A 14949-nucleotide genomic window follows, 5' to 3' on the forward strand; every position below is an offset into this window, starting at 1 on the left:
GGTCGGGCTGATGGCGTGGCGGGCGGGTCTGGGCGTGGCGGGTGCGGTGTGTGACGGGTGTCGGGCCGGCGGGAGGGGGGGGCGGGGGGTTTGGGTGGGCGGGGGGCGGGCGGGGGGGAGCTATGAAGGAACGCCGCCTTGCTCTGGCTTAGCGGGCAACAAACTGTGCTGTGTGTTCAGATTTAGTCCTGGAGTGGAGCGTGGAGGAGAAGACTCCCACCCAGCTTGCCAGAGCCAAACGATTAGCATTGGGAATTATTAGAGAGACTGTCTCAAAAAACAGCAACAACAGAAAGAAATGGGAAATGGTCTCCTCAAAGGAATACCAAGCCTAGATTGACTCCTAGAACTGCAGCTTAAGGCCTGGGTGAGGAGCACGTTTTCCATAGACACAGCAAAAGATGTAAGTTTTAGGGCCTGGAGAGAGAGAAACGGAAGGTCATGAGGCTTAGTGTTCTAACCAAAGTCATGTTTGGGCATCAGCACATCCCTAGAGGATGGACAGCTTCCCACTAACTTGGATCAGTTTTTGCTGTGACTTCTCTAGACTCACAAAATAATACGTACCGTTTTTCCTTTCATCCAAGAACATACTAGAAATACTCTGTGTGTGTGCTCTGGCTTCTCTGGCCACAAATGTTATGGCTCATTTCCAGCCTGCAGCGCCCACTACATTGCGGCCCAGGACGGAAGGTGAGGCGTGTAACCAGGCAAGTGGAGCAGAGCTGTCATGCTGAGAGTTGACTCGGCCCTTTGGCCGCTCTTTAAACCCAGAGACTATTTGTAAGCATCCAAGAACACACATCAGCCCATACATAGAAGGATCTACAAATACACAAATTTCCTGAGCATGGGTCCTTTGCTCGTAGTATGTAGATTAGATCCCTTTTTAGATACACACTCTTAAGATAAGAACTTATACACAAATGTTCACAGCAAAAGTACTTATAATATCATAAAAAGGAAACAACCTAAATGCTTATCAGCTGATGAAGAAACAAAACTTGATGTATGCTCCAGTGAACGATGATTTTGCCTTAAAAACTTACGTGAAATTATTGCATGCCACAACATAGACTTCACAGAAACTGGATGCAAAAATCCACACTTTGAGTGATTCCCTTTTTATGGGATGCCCCAAATAAGCAGATCCAAACTAGACTTGTAGTTGCCTGGGGCTTCAGAGAGGGGTGAAGGCGGTGACTTCTAATGAACACAGGGGTTTGATGATACAAATATGGTAGGAGTAGATGGCAGTGATGGTCACATGATTTTGTGACTGCTAGAACTCATGAATCAGAGAGAGACCTTGGGGGCACATGAGTGACATTGTGATAAAAATGAATAGTGAAAATTAAGATGCTTCTCAATGAATAAGCCCTATTTGGGTCACAGAATAGATCTCAGTAAGCTTAGGAAACTTAAAGTGCACGTGTGTGTTCTCTAGCCCAGAGATTAAAGTTCACGGTAGGAAAAGGGCTGGAGACCCGTGACATGTCAGAAAATCAGCAGTGTGCTTCCAGAAGACTCCTGGGTTAAAGGAGCGATCACAGGGAAATGTGTGGAGTACCAGAAGACTCCTGGGTTAAAGGGGCAGTCACAGGGAAATGTGTGAAGTATGTTTAAGTGAATGAAAATAAAATATGGGCATGTGGAATGAAGCTAAAGTAATGTTAGGCCAGCAGGTTTGTTCAGCTTCTGGTCCATGGCCTGTGGACTGCATGAGGCTGCATGAAGCCAGGACAACTATGAACGCCGCCCAGCACAAAGACGTGAGCTTCCTTAAACATTATGAGAGTTCTCTTTGAATTTGACTGGTTCTTGAACATGGACTTTGCAGATGACAATGTCATATCCCAATGTCAGAAGGTTAGTTACATCTGGCTTAGGGAAACTTAGAGCTATTAACGTCTATAGCTGACAGAAGGGAAAAGGATCTCAATAGTCTAAATACGTATGTCAAGAAACTGAAGAACCAACAACCCCAAACAAGCCGAAAGAAGAATATAGATCTTAAAGATTCAAATAGACTTACAACAAGACAGAAAATGATTCATTTTAAAGCCTCCCAAACAAAGGCCATATGACTTCACCTTTGAATATTTAAAAGATAATAATAGTACTTCACACAAGAACAAAGGAGCCAGCCTTCAAAACAAGGAATTGACTTCACACACATGTCCTTAGCGTGTATGGTAGAACTTCAAGGAGAAACAAATACATGTGCTGTGACAGAGGTGTTAGTCCTCTCGAGGACAGCTCCAGCAGGCAGAGACTCCGTGCAAGTGTGTACTTAAACCAAACAGCACCGGTTGGCACAGGAGCTAACTGACATCTACATACCTGCCCAGACACCAGAAGAAGGCATGTTCTGCTCAAACACACGTGGGGCGTTCACAAGAGACAACATTGTGAGGCATAAAACACACCTGAACAAATTCTAGCTACTAGAAATCATTCAGAGTCTGTTCTCAGCTCATGTACTGAGTAGATATCGGTGATGGGGGAGGGGATGGCTTAGTGGGTAAGAGTGCTTTCTGTGCAAGCCACCTGACTTTAAATTCCCCAGTACCCACATAAAACCTGGCCTGGTCATGTGTACCTTTAACCCCAGTGCATGGGGTTGGAGGCGAGCCAAGATAGACAAATCCTGAGAACTGTCTAGCCCTACGAGCCGAAATGATAAGCCTCAGGTTCAATGAAAGATCTGTCTCGAAACAATAAATTTGACAAAGGCGCAGGAAAATAAGTATCCATTGTTCTTCACTGGCCTCTGCATGCATGCGTATAGATTCATGTACCCACATACACATGTGCACCTATACCCCACACACACTATTGAAATCATTAACAGAAAGATGTGGGAAGAATCCCAGAGCATTTGAAAATGAAACAAAAAGCTTTGAAATAACGTGAGTTGAATATATTTGTTCATATGAGAGCATGCACATGGATGTTTATAGAAACTTTAATTACCCAAAACTGTAAGCAATCATGAGCCCATGAGTAGGTGCATGGGTAAACAAATGGATATGTTGATACAGTGGCATATTAGCTCCTGATAAAAGAAATAAGTGAACAGGCCACAAAATTCTATGACGTTCTAGAAAATGGGAAGTTGTAGAGACAGTAAAAAGATCACTGGTTATCAAGACCCTGGACTGGGGAACGGTCACTAGGAAAAGCAGAATCTGTGACCCTGGAACTCCAAAGGCGTCTGGAGTGTTAGGAGCTTTATCCATGGGAGTGGTGATTCCAAGATCAAAGTGGCATAGTTTAAACAAACTTTCTTAGAATAGAAAACTTGGGAAGAAGTGCAGTTTCCCCTCACTGCACTCACCGCATCCCTCTCCTGCTTCCCCGCTAACATAGCGTGCTGCATCTGTTGGAGTTAGTAAATCAGCGAATCATCGTAAGCTAGGAGCCGTTGGTTGTTTTGTCTTTTTCAGTTTCTTAGTTTTTGCTGAATCTGTTTTCTATCCCAGGATAGTACATTATATTTCATTTTCATATCTACCTAGACTGAGCTATGACAGTGTCAAAGTTTTCCCGATTTTGATGATCTTGACACTTTTGAAGGATACCATTGGGTGTGTATGTCTGTTTGGATTTTTGTTGTTGTTGTTTTAAGATTAGTAGACTAAGGGCAGGCATGGTTGGGCATACCTGTGATCTCAGAAACTTGGGAGGCAATGCAGGGGATTGCCACAAGTTCAAGGCAGTGTAGCCCTGAGCTGCATAACAAGGCCCAATAGCCTGGACAACATACAGCAAGAACCAGTCTCTAAACACAGCAACGACAAGAACCAGTCTCTAAACACAGCAACGACAAGAACCAATCTCTAAGCACAGCAACGACAAGAACCAATCTCTAAGCACAGCAACGACAAGATTAGCCTGGCTTTAAACATTTGTGGTCGGGGGTGGGAAAGACTGTGGAAATAAAGTACCATTTTCATCACATGTGACAAGCACACCACCGTCATGGTTTATCACTGCAGACTCTGTACCAGGTTTCTCTTCTGTGAAGTTTCTCATCTTCCTCTCCTACCTTCCCTCTTTGAAAGGAAACACATGGAATTCTCAGTAGGTATCACTGTCCTGGGAGCAGAACATGCCCAAAACTATTTGAAATCCTTCTTGGGAGATTAGTCTTTTTTCCCATTTATTCACTTCTCCACTTGTGTGCTCTTCTTGTCAGTGTGAATTCATGCACAGCTATTTTTTACCTTTGGTTGTACTGTGTTGTTTACTCTTTTAGCTTTGCATTCAAACTCTGCATTGGCTCCAGTGTCTCAGCCATTGTGGGTTTTGTTTGTTTACTGTTCAGCATTTCCTTCCTATCTGGCTGTTCGAGATGATCCAGACTCGTGCTTTAACAGCTCTTACCCAAGCCGCGGCCACATGCCCAAGGAGCCCTTCTCCTTTCACTGAGAATGAACATAGAGGCCAAGATCTGAGCATGAGGCGTTAACAGTTTTAAATGCCACAAGTCCCTAGACTTGTCCTCTTGACAAGGATTGCACATAGAATCTTTTGGAAGATTTATACCTCAAGGATATTATATGAAAGAATATATTCAAAGATAGTATGACTGTCAAGGCTCTGAATTCTCACCAAAATGGCCTCCTTACCCCACGTGAAAGGCCTTTCTCCAGTGGGACAGAACCTGTAGCTCTTCGGAATCCCCTGTCTTTGCTGCTCACAGGCAGCTCTCCCTGCATGCAAAGAGTGTGATTCAGAAGGGACCTTGACTGTATTCCTGGAACCTAGGCTGGTAATGTTCTCGGGAACCCATTGCACTTCCTCTTGGTGCTCCGCCTCCAGTTAAACCCTGAAAGCAGTTTACACAAGTCTATGGGAAAAGACAAAAGAAGCAGTCATATTTACCAAGGAAAACCTTGAGTCAGAACTACATGCCAGAAATAAATTAATTTGAATAATGAGGTCAATATGTTACTGAAATTTTTATGAATGAAAGAATGTGCCCTATGAGATTTGTCTCAAAATAATCTACATATGGAGTAAAGGGGTAGACAGGAATGGAAGCGAGTGTCGTGAAGCAATTGAAGCTCAGTGATAGATACGCAGGGATTTATTGTGCTTTGCTCTGTATTTCTGAGTATATTTGAAGCTTTCCATAACAAAACAAGTTTTATATTATGGGTAAAGATCTTAGAAATGAGAAATTTGTCATCCTCAGTACTTAATATTCTTATAGAGCCAAATTTTATTTTATCAGTATTATTATAGTCTAATTTAAAAAACATAAAAATTCAGACCAGGCACAGGTAGTATATGACTTTAATCCCAGCACTTGGGAGGCAGAGGCGGGTGTCTCTGAGTTCAAGGCCACCTGTCTGGGGATGGGGGAGGCAGAGGGGATAGGAGAGGCAGAGGAAGGTGTCTCTAAGTTCAAGGCTGCCTGTCTGGGGATGGGAGGAGGGAATCAGGGTTGGCCAGGTGCTTTGAGTAAATGCTGACGTGCAAGTCTGAGGACCCGAGTTCGAAGCCCAGAACCATGTGAAAACTGAATGTCGTACACACGAGGCTAGAGCCTCAGAGTCTCTACAATAAGATGGAATATGGAGAAAGGTCAATCCCAGAATCCCTCTGCAGCAAACAGCCAATAAAAGACCCTGTCTCAACAAGATGAGTGTGAGGAACACTTGAGGTTGTTCTTTGACTTCCACACATGCCCCATAGCATGTGCACATGCACACACACACACATATGCACATACACAGCACCTCACATGATATTAAAACTACTCTCTCTTTCAAGAAACAATTCTTTGAGTGTATAACCAGTGTATAATTGGACAGCTGCTGCTGTGGAAATGCATGAGCCTTGCTCACAGTAGTGTACAGCTTAGGGACAGAAGAGCCAGGGGACAGTTCTACTAAAGCTTGGCCTCATCTACAGGAGGATGTGCGTGGGCCGGGTGGGCTGGGGGAGAACCTTTCCGTGGCTTCTAGGGAACTTTGTGCTACTCTAACACACTGATCTTGGTGAGTAGAATACACTGTGTTCACATCTTTCTTTCTTTCTTTCTGTCTGTCTTTCTTTCTTTCTTTCTTTCTTTCTTATTGTGGAGAGGGGTTGGTTTTTCAAGACAGGGTCTCTCTGTAGTTTTGAAGCCTGTCCTGGAACTAGTTCTTGTAGAGTAGTTCTTGTGAGACTCGATCTCACAGAGATCTGCCTGCCTATGCCCGCCCCCCGAGTGCTGGGGTTAAAGGTGTGTGCCACCACCATCCGGCCACATCACTTTTTTGATTTTGACCATATAATAAACATTGGTCAACTTAAACTTTCTTTTCCTTTTCAACTTTTTAATTATACTTCATTTATTTATTTTGTGTTCGTGCATGTATGTGTGAGGGCCCTCCACGTGGAGGTCATAGGGCGGAATGTTCTGTCTTTCTATCAAGTGGGTTCTGAGGATCAAGCTCAAATCATCGTTGGCGGCAAGTGTCTATGCACTAAGCCATATCCTGGCCACCTCTGCTTTAGTGAGGACACCTGCGTTCACGAGTAACAGTCTACTTGTCCCAACAGATAAGGTGAAACACTTAGCTCTCTGACTCTACCTCCATCCTTTCCATCGTACAGCACTTCTTCTGAAGCTGTCGTCTTCAAAGAAGTCTGCGGGATGTACCCTGACAGTAATTGGAAAGCTATCTTTGCCTGCCTCCCTGAAGATTTGCTTCTCGATTGTCCCTGTGTTTGCTCCCCTGGGAGTGTGGACACCTGGAGCAGTAAGCCGCGGTCAGATTGGATCAGGGCAGATACACATTTCTGTTGTAAAGTGGAAGAATGGCTATTGTGACGGGGATAAGAGAGGGTTGACCCTACACCACTGGGCAGTGAGGTTGTCTGTGGAAGTTGAGCGGACTTGCCTTAACTCCAAATTGTTGTGGTACCCCAAGCTTCTCAGACACAAATGAAACACCTACATCTCCTTAACTAAGAATCCCTTAATGTCCAGACTGCAAGATTTAAATACAATAGGATGATCGATCTGTAATTAAGCTTAGTCCAGCATTTACTGTCTGAAAGGATTCAAGGGAAGCACGGCAGGAACAAACATTCCATTTTTCACACATCCTAGAGAAATAGAAACAACACACTTCTGAGAAAATAAGAAACAAGAGCTCTGAGTTCTAAGCGTTACAAGTCTGAAGTTGGGGCCACGCTGAACAAAGACTTAAGGAGAAACAGTTGCGTATGCAAGCAGAGCAGTCACGGAAGTCCACAAAGTGACTACCCAGGACTCGGATTCTTCTTTTCAATCTTTCAGTTATCTCCTCCGCAGCTTTCTCTCAGTCATCTCCACACCTCAGTAATCATCTCTTAGTATTAAGGACCCCGTCCTAATGCTGCTCATGGCACATTCTCAATATTTCTGTGAAGATGCCATTCCTGAACACTTCTTGGAAGAGACCTGAGAGCTCAGCCAGCCACCCCAAGTCAGTGGCATTCTTTCTGTCCTGGTCCATTTGGCTTGGCTAATTTTTATTTTTTCAGATGACAGGAGCGTTGTCCCCACTGGCATTCAAACACAGAAAACATTGCACTCCCAGAGTTTCTTACCACTATACCCTTGTGAGCAACACCCAGTCGTGGGTAAGAAGATGGCACACAACATGGTGCTGTTTGTACCCTCACAGTGTATTCATTCCCTACGTATTTGTTGTTTTGTTAGCTCGTGAGTGCCGACAATCCTTTTTATTTATAGTTTATATTTTTCTATTTTTATTTATTCATTTGGATTTTTAAGACAGGGTTTCTCTGTAGTTTTTGGAGCCTATCCTGGAACTAGCTCTTGTAGACCAGGCTGGCCTCGAACTCACAGAGATCCGCCTGCCTCTGCCTCCTGAGTGCTGGGATTAAAGCCTTGCGCCACCACCTCCCGGCCTGACAATCCTTTTTAGATGAAGTGACTAGTTAAGGGAGTTTCAAGGCTCCCAATGGTACAGTGTTATTACAAAAGTGTGGTGTAAGCCCAGCTTTCTACACAAGGTTGGAGCCACTAACCTGCCGTTTAAGAGATTTCTTTGGCAGGAAGATTGGTCTGTCTAGCCTGCGCTCAGGAAGGCGTCAAATGTTGTTCTTCCTGTGTGTTCCCAAGGCTCCTGCAGCTCAGGCAGAGGTCTTCTAAAAGGGTTTGTTGTTTTAGGTTTTGAATGTGAGGGTTTAAAAGTAGAGACTGAGCTGGATCTAGTGGCACACATCTTTAATCTCAGCCCTAGAAGGCAGAGGTAGATGATCTCCAAGTTCAAAGCTACCCTGGTCTACATAGTGAGTTTCAGGCCAGTCAGAGCTTCCTGGTGAGACCCTGTCTCATAAAAACAAAAACAAGCAGTAACAACAGTAAAAAGAAACAGTACCAGGCAAGGTAGTGGTGGCACATGCCTTTAATCCCAGGCAGAGGCAAGGTGGATCTCTGTGAGTTCAAGGCCAGCCTGGTCTACAAAGAGTTCTAGGACAGCCAGAGCTGTCACACAGAGAAACGCTGACTTGGGAAGAAAAAAGAAGAGAGGGAGGGAGGGAGGGAGGGAGGGAGGGAGGGAGGGAGGGAGGGAAAGAAAAGAAAAGAAAGGAAAGGAAAGAAAAGAAAGAGAAAAAAGAAAAGAAACCTTGCAGACTGAATATTGCCTGCTTCTCCTAAGAAGTAAGGATGCCTCACAGGATCTTGGACTTGTCACACTGAATTCTCACCAGCTGTGCCGACACCCTCTCCCACCACATCCTATTCTCACACTGTAGAAGGACTTTCCCCACATCATCTTGAGAACACATTGGCCTCAGGGAAATGGCCACAAGTGAGGCTCCAAACAGAACTCCTCACTTCTCTGTTGAGAACTATTGTGTCAGGTTAGTTCACATAAGAAAGGGAACTGGAACTGGAAAATTGTTTTTGAAAAGAATCCCTCCCAAGAATATTAGAAAATGAAGCCTGATGCTTTTACCTATGTGTCCGAGCTCCAGAATTATTCGGTTTGTGCCAAAGAACATAAGTTCTCCTAGTGTTCCTGACCTAGTGAAATGCTTTTGTCATCTTGCATTTTGCTGGCATCCATTCCACCCTGCCTGCCCTTGGGGACCCGAGCTTGTTGGGCGTAGATGCTGCTCCTTACACTGGCACTTGGCTGTCCTTCTTCACACCTCGTGGACACAAGGAGTTCCATATACCTAAGTGGTCAAGCCTGCGCAAAGGGTTTGTTTTCAAAAGAACTGAAGCCCTGGATCCCTTCCTCCAGTCAAAGAGGCTAGGTATATGATTTTTCTTAGTCAATGAGTCGTGACATTAAGATCTCAGGTCAGGCATATGCCTTTAATCCCAGCAAAGGCAAATGGATCCATTCACGTTTGAGGCCAGCCTGGTCTACAAACCAAGGTCCAGGCTAGCCAAGGAGACACAGTGAGACCCCGTCTTTGGGGGGGAGGGGCTGTGTTTTTTTTTTTCTGTTCTGTTTGCGTTTTACTTGCCCTCTAGCAGGGCAGATGGAGGGGAAAGTCAGATACGTTACCAGAAACCCTTCACAGTTCTCCATTCTTTTAGTCCGATGTTTTTTTGAAGAGAATTTCATGTTGAATGTGTGGCCTGCCACCTTTCTTGGTGGGAGTGGTGCTGGCGGACTGAAGCTGGAAAGGAGAAAGAAGTGCTGCCCAGAAGCCAGCGTCCCAGCTCAGCTTCCTCCTCATTCTGCCAGCCCTTGCTCAAACAGACTGAATTCCTGGATTATGGCCTCACGTGGACTTAAGTACACACACATTACATACCCCTTTCTCACTAATCAGCCTGACACATTCCTTTGTTGGTGAATGCTTCCAAAGCAAACACTGTCCTAGCACCTAATTACCAGGTTTGCGGGCTCTGCTTGGCAGTCCTGTTACATCCTGCTCAACAACAGAGGGCAACAGCCTTGGTAGGGCTGGGCGTAGGGAGGCAAGAACTTACCCCCAATGTCTGTAGTCTTTTTTAATATTTCCTTCTGTGGCTTTTCTTGGGAAACAGCCCACTCAGGGAGTGCTGTAATAAGGTGTAGGATCTTAGAAAGAGCCAAAGGGAACCTGGGCTCCTCCTCCTAGGAGCCATTCTGGGAAACCACCTGCTTCTGTCTGCTGGCTGCTTTCTGACTCCGGGATTGCAGGGCCAGGCCTTGGCTGGTGGCTCTCTCATAGACTCCCGCCGTGGTTTAGAATTGTGCGTTTAGAATTTAGAATTTAGGGTGGGAGGGTCTGCAGAGACCCTGTAGTTATCTGGGGAGAGAACAGAGTCTAGAAAATGTGTGAACAGCAGGGACAAGGTAATGAGGTACCAAGTACCAAGATGCGATTGTGCTCTTCTTGGTCTTATGATGGCTCCCCCTCCCATGTGTTGATGTGCTTGCTATGTTGGTGAAGGTGTCCTTGATTTAAAGAAAAGATAATAAACTTTTCAGCAGTGTTGGATGATGTGGTGTTCAGTGACAGGGTAGGGGAGTCTTGTTTTCTTTCTCTAAAAAAAAAAATTCCAGGGGGTGGTGGCACACGCCCTTAATCCCAGCACTCGGGAGGCAGAGGCAGGCGGATCTCTGTGAGTTCGAGGCCAGCCTGGTCTATAAGAACTAGTTCCAGGACAGGCTCCAAAGCCACAGAGAAACCCTGTCTTGAAGAAAGAAAAAAAAAAGAAACCAAAAAACTTGGGCTGGAGAGATGACTCAGAAGTTAAGGGCACTGGCTGTTCTTCCAGAGGACCCGGGTTCAATTCCCAGCACCCCCATGCAGCTCACAACTGTCTGTAACTCAAAGAACTGACACCCCACACAGAAATATATACAGGCATAATATCAATGCACATAAAATAAAAATAAATATAAACTTTATCCAAAGAATAACTTACTACATAGCATTGCAGCTTAGCTGGATATTCACGTGTCAGAACACTTCAGAACGGCTGCTAATACAGACAAGACAGGCATGAACCCCACCCTGTACGTCATTAGCCTCTTGATAAATACAGGCGTTTATGACCACCACAGCACTTGGTCATTTCAATAAATTGCTGTCAAGACACGTTCCTTAATAAGTTTCTAGTTAGGTATCTAGGTAACATTGCCTTGTCTGTACACATGCCACAACCTCACTGTCGCTTGTTTGGAGAGGAAACGGACCATCGTTTAAAATCGTATTTTTATTTCTAACTGTAAAATGCATTGATGCTCACTCTAGAAGATTTGAAAAGTACACAAAATATTACTATTCTTCTACGCACATATTATTTACATATTTATCTTGAATATATAAAATGGAGTCTTGCCAAAAATGCAGTCTTATAACTTCCCTTTAGCACATCATCTCTGACTCCAACAATAAATTCAATCTATAAATATTTGATGAGTACTTATAAAGGATAAATTTTAATTGCTTTAAAAATTATTAAATCAGAATATATTGTGTGAACAAACTATTTTCAATAAAATAAATAGATTAAAAGTTTTAGGATTTGTTTAATTAGTAGAGAAAGGCTAGTTCATGTTGAGATCAATGGAAAATGACTCTGTCACTAAGTTGCTACATGGCCCCTGACGTGCCCCCACCCCCTGGACATACCAGGCAGATGTCACCAATATATAGTAACAAAAGATATGGCAACTTTTTTGGTTTTTTTAATTTTATTTTTTAAATTTTTTTAAAAAAGGAAACAAACTATCTTTTTTCATTATACATACCAATCCAAGTTCCCATTCCCTCCCCTCCTCCCATTCTTACCACATACCCTCCTCCCCACCCTCATCCACTCTTCAGACTGGGAAGAAACCAAGCATAAGACCAAACTAGTCCCTCTGAATGTGCTCTGAGCACTTTTATTCTAGCCCCGAGGGTCAGCATCTTTCAAGCAGTAATGCCTCAAGCATGTTGACTGATTGTGACACTCTTTACCCAAGGAGCTTAAGATAGAAACTCAGGCTGTGATTCTACCCACTGTTTTATAAGATCCATTAAAGAGGATCTTTTTATGACTTTTCTGTTGTGCTCGCTGTGCCCCTAGAGCAGTACACGGTAAGTGACTCGCAGGCGAGCCTGGGAACGAGCCCGTGCTTTACTGTGACTGGTTCACATTCTGGTTCGTTGATTTTAAAGTTCTAAATGGCAAACCTTTAATTAGTTTTTAAACTATTTTTAGGAAGTTTTTATTTAGTAGGCATTACTAAAGTGTGAGAGACTCAGTGGACTCCACACACGCGCATGCTGTGTGAGTGCTGAGTCAGAGAGCCAGGAAGAACCTGCAGTTACCCACCAGGAAAGCCCACCCACAGCCCAGCTCCGAAGTCTCACCCCAGCGCCACACCCACGACTGCTAGAGCCTTGGGCCACTGATTCTCCGTGGCCAGAGCATTTGCCCTGACATTTGGAAGAACAAGCCATCTCTTGGAATGAGAGACTGCCACCCTCAGCTAGGCTTGCATTTGCTGTGGTTGCTGGAAACTGTTGTGTCCACACTGATGGGAAGGATCGCACAGACTTTTGATGAGTAAACAGGTAAAGACAGCGATATGTCTTACATCTCTATATGAATCATCTTACAGTAAAACCAAGAACATGATAGGCAAACTTAAATAATGAACCCGAAGCTGTTGTAGTCGAGCCTTGGAAGCACAGGAAGCCTCTGAGCTTGAAGAGATGTGATAGGGACCAGCCGGTCCAGTGTGGGAAGATGATGAAGGAGATATGCCCTTCTGTAAGGAAGGAGTTTACACCTTCTTTTCTAGAAAGGACATCACTGGTGGTAGAGAACAAAGGAAATTTAAATTAAAAGATTGAGCTAGGAAGCAGCTTCTTTTGGCCATCAGTGACTGGACAAAAAAAAAATCTTCAAAATGTAGAGTGCAGAGAGACAGACTTCCCTGACAAAGAAGACTGCCGATCCGGGGAGGGGTCCTGAGGTAACCACCAGAGTGTTGGGCCAACTCAGGGCTTCAGAACCACAGGTGCTGTGAATATCCAACAAAGGAGGTGACATTCTCCTCCTCCTTAGGAGAAAGGCCTGTGCACGCTAAGGGACCCCTCACACCTGGTAAACACCAAAGTTCACTCCAGGCCAGCGCCCCTGCAGAGAAAGTTTCTCACCCCAGTTTCCTTCTCCTAGGCCTGCAGGTCTGAGAACTTAAGAGTGCCCCAAAATTCCTTTGCCTAGCATCACCAGCCTAGGAAAGCCATGAGAATGTATGTAACGCCATCTTGTTAAAAGAATGGACCCAGTGGCAGGAGATAAATAAGGAAATCATATAAAGCAGGAACTGCCTTGTTCCTTCTAAATTCACACCAGTAACCAAGATCGTATTCCCAAACAACTGCTCATAAACTGGGCTGCTTCTCTCGACTTTCTGTGCGTTTCCTAAGATGCTTGGAACTTTTATTTTAGCTGCACTGAGTGATGAACTCAGCTGTGCTAAGTGAGTCCCAGTCAGAGTCCACGATGAATTATTTCCTTCTAAAGCATCTCTCACAAATACTTCTCATTTAAAATGAAAAAGGGAGTCGGTGAGTCCACAGAAATGCAGAGGAAGGCGAGACCATTGGTTGCCATCTGCGTTACCCTGACACCTTTCTGCTGCTCTGCTCCGTCTGTGTCTTCTCCAGGCCTTTGCAGGCGGCATTAACCTCCAGGCATCTTAAGCCATTCAGTAATCTGTACAGAGCGCTCTTGTGTCTAGTCTGCTCCAGTATGGGCAGCAGTGGTAGAAATGTTTAAATCCTCCTGCGGTGCTTTTACTTTCTCTAGCAGCAAATTTATTTTCTGAGCTCAAGTAATCCCACGAAAAGGTGCGCATTTTTTTTCTTGAGAATCATAGTGACTGCTGGGTAAACCTTAAGATGCGGATTTAGTGTCAGAAATACCAGTTTCCGCTCCCCCAGATGCTCCCGCATTCATGTCAAATTTGTGTTTTTAAACACAGCCTGAGTGTGGCTGACTCCTCTCCTGGGCCACAGATTAGCAGGAAGGGCTTATTGAGCATTTACACAAAGGATGATGGTGAGTTAATGTCCCCAGTAGGGTAGCAAAATTAACAAATGAATTAATTAACCCTTGTTTGCATTCTATTTTGAATCCAGATTGTAAGTAAAGCTTTTGTAATAGGTATTAGCCAAGCTTAGCTGCAGACTCAGAAGGCCAGGAGCAAAGAAAGCCTAAAGCTTTATGGGTTACAATCAGGGGAAGCTTTTCCTTAATTAACTCAGGCTTAAAGGACAGATGAAAACATCATTACAGGACCGCCAATTGTCTTTCCAAGAGCTGAGGTGTGTGTTGACTAACCTGGAGGAAGGCCAGAATTCAATCACAAGACCAGAATCGAGTCCAAAGCTTGGGGCCACAAAAGCCACCAGTTAGAGTTTTGTATGGTATCTGCTGACAGACAGACGTAGTAAGCATAGGACAACAAACAATGCTTAAGTCAAAGCACAGTTATTTCCACATTAAAAAGCTAATTTATGTGTGCACAAACACACACACACACACACTACCACCACCACTGTACCACACAGTAGTGCAGGACCAAGTAGATGTTGCCTATTTTAAATATGAAAAGGAAGGGTTAGGGTGAGTAGGTGGGATCAGAACGTGTTGTGGTCAGATATAATGCTGTCTGCATTGGGCTTGTACTTTACTCCACTCACCAAGATGTCCACATCTCTTGTTCTCTTCTTCATGGTCCCACTGACAAAAGAGAGGGGTATTTGGTCTGTCAGATTTCTGTCACCCAGAGCAATGCCACCTGGAGATACTGCCTATGCCACCACTTTGTCGCTTGCCTTGCCCGTTTGTAAGAACCATTCATAGTCAGTTTCTTAATTAGGTTAAAATTGTTTGTCAATTTCTTGTTAATCTTTTTTTTTTAATGTAATTTTTTTATTGAAAAAAAAAAAAGATTGCCGCCTCCTCCCCGCCTCCCATTTCCC

General features: G+C 44.3%; 1 protein-coding gene across 4 annotated transcripts in view; it reads left to right on the plus strand.

Annotated features, from left to right (window-relative positions):
• Plekhm3 (pleckstrin homology domain containing M3) overlaps nucleotides 1-14949 on the plus strand; it is a 156274-nt gene that overhangs the window by 131000 nt on the left and 10325 nt on the right. The window lies entirely within an intron of this gene.

This window comes from Alexandromys fortis, unplaced genomic scaffold, assembly GCF_014885135.2.
Source record: "Alexandromys fortis isolate MF-2015 unplaced genomic scaffold, M_Fortis_MF-2015_v1.1 scaffold_40, whole genome shotgun sequence".
In the NCBI taxonomy this organism is placed as follows: Eukaryota; Metazoa; Chordata; class Mammalia; order Rodentia; family Cricetidae; genus Alexandromys; species Alexandromys fortis.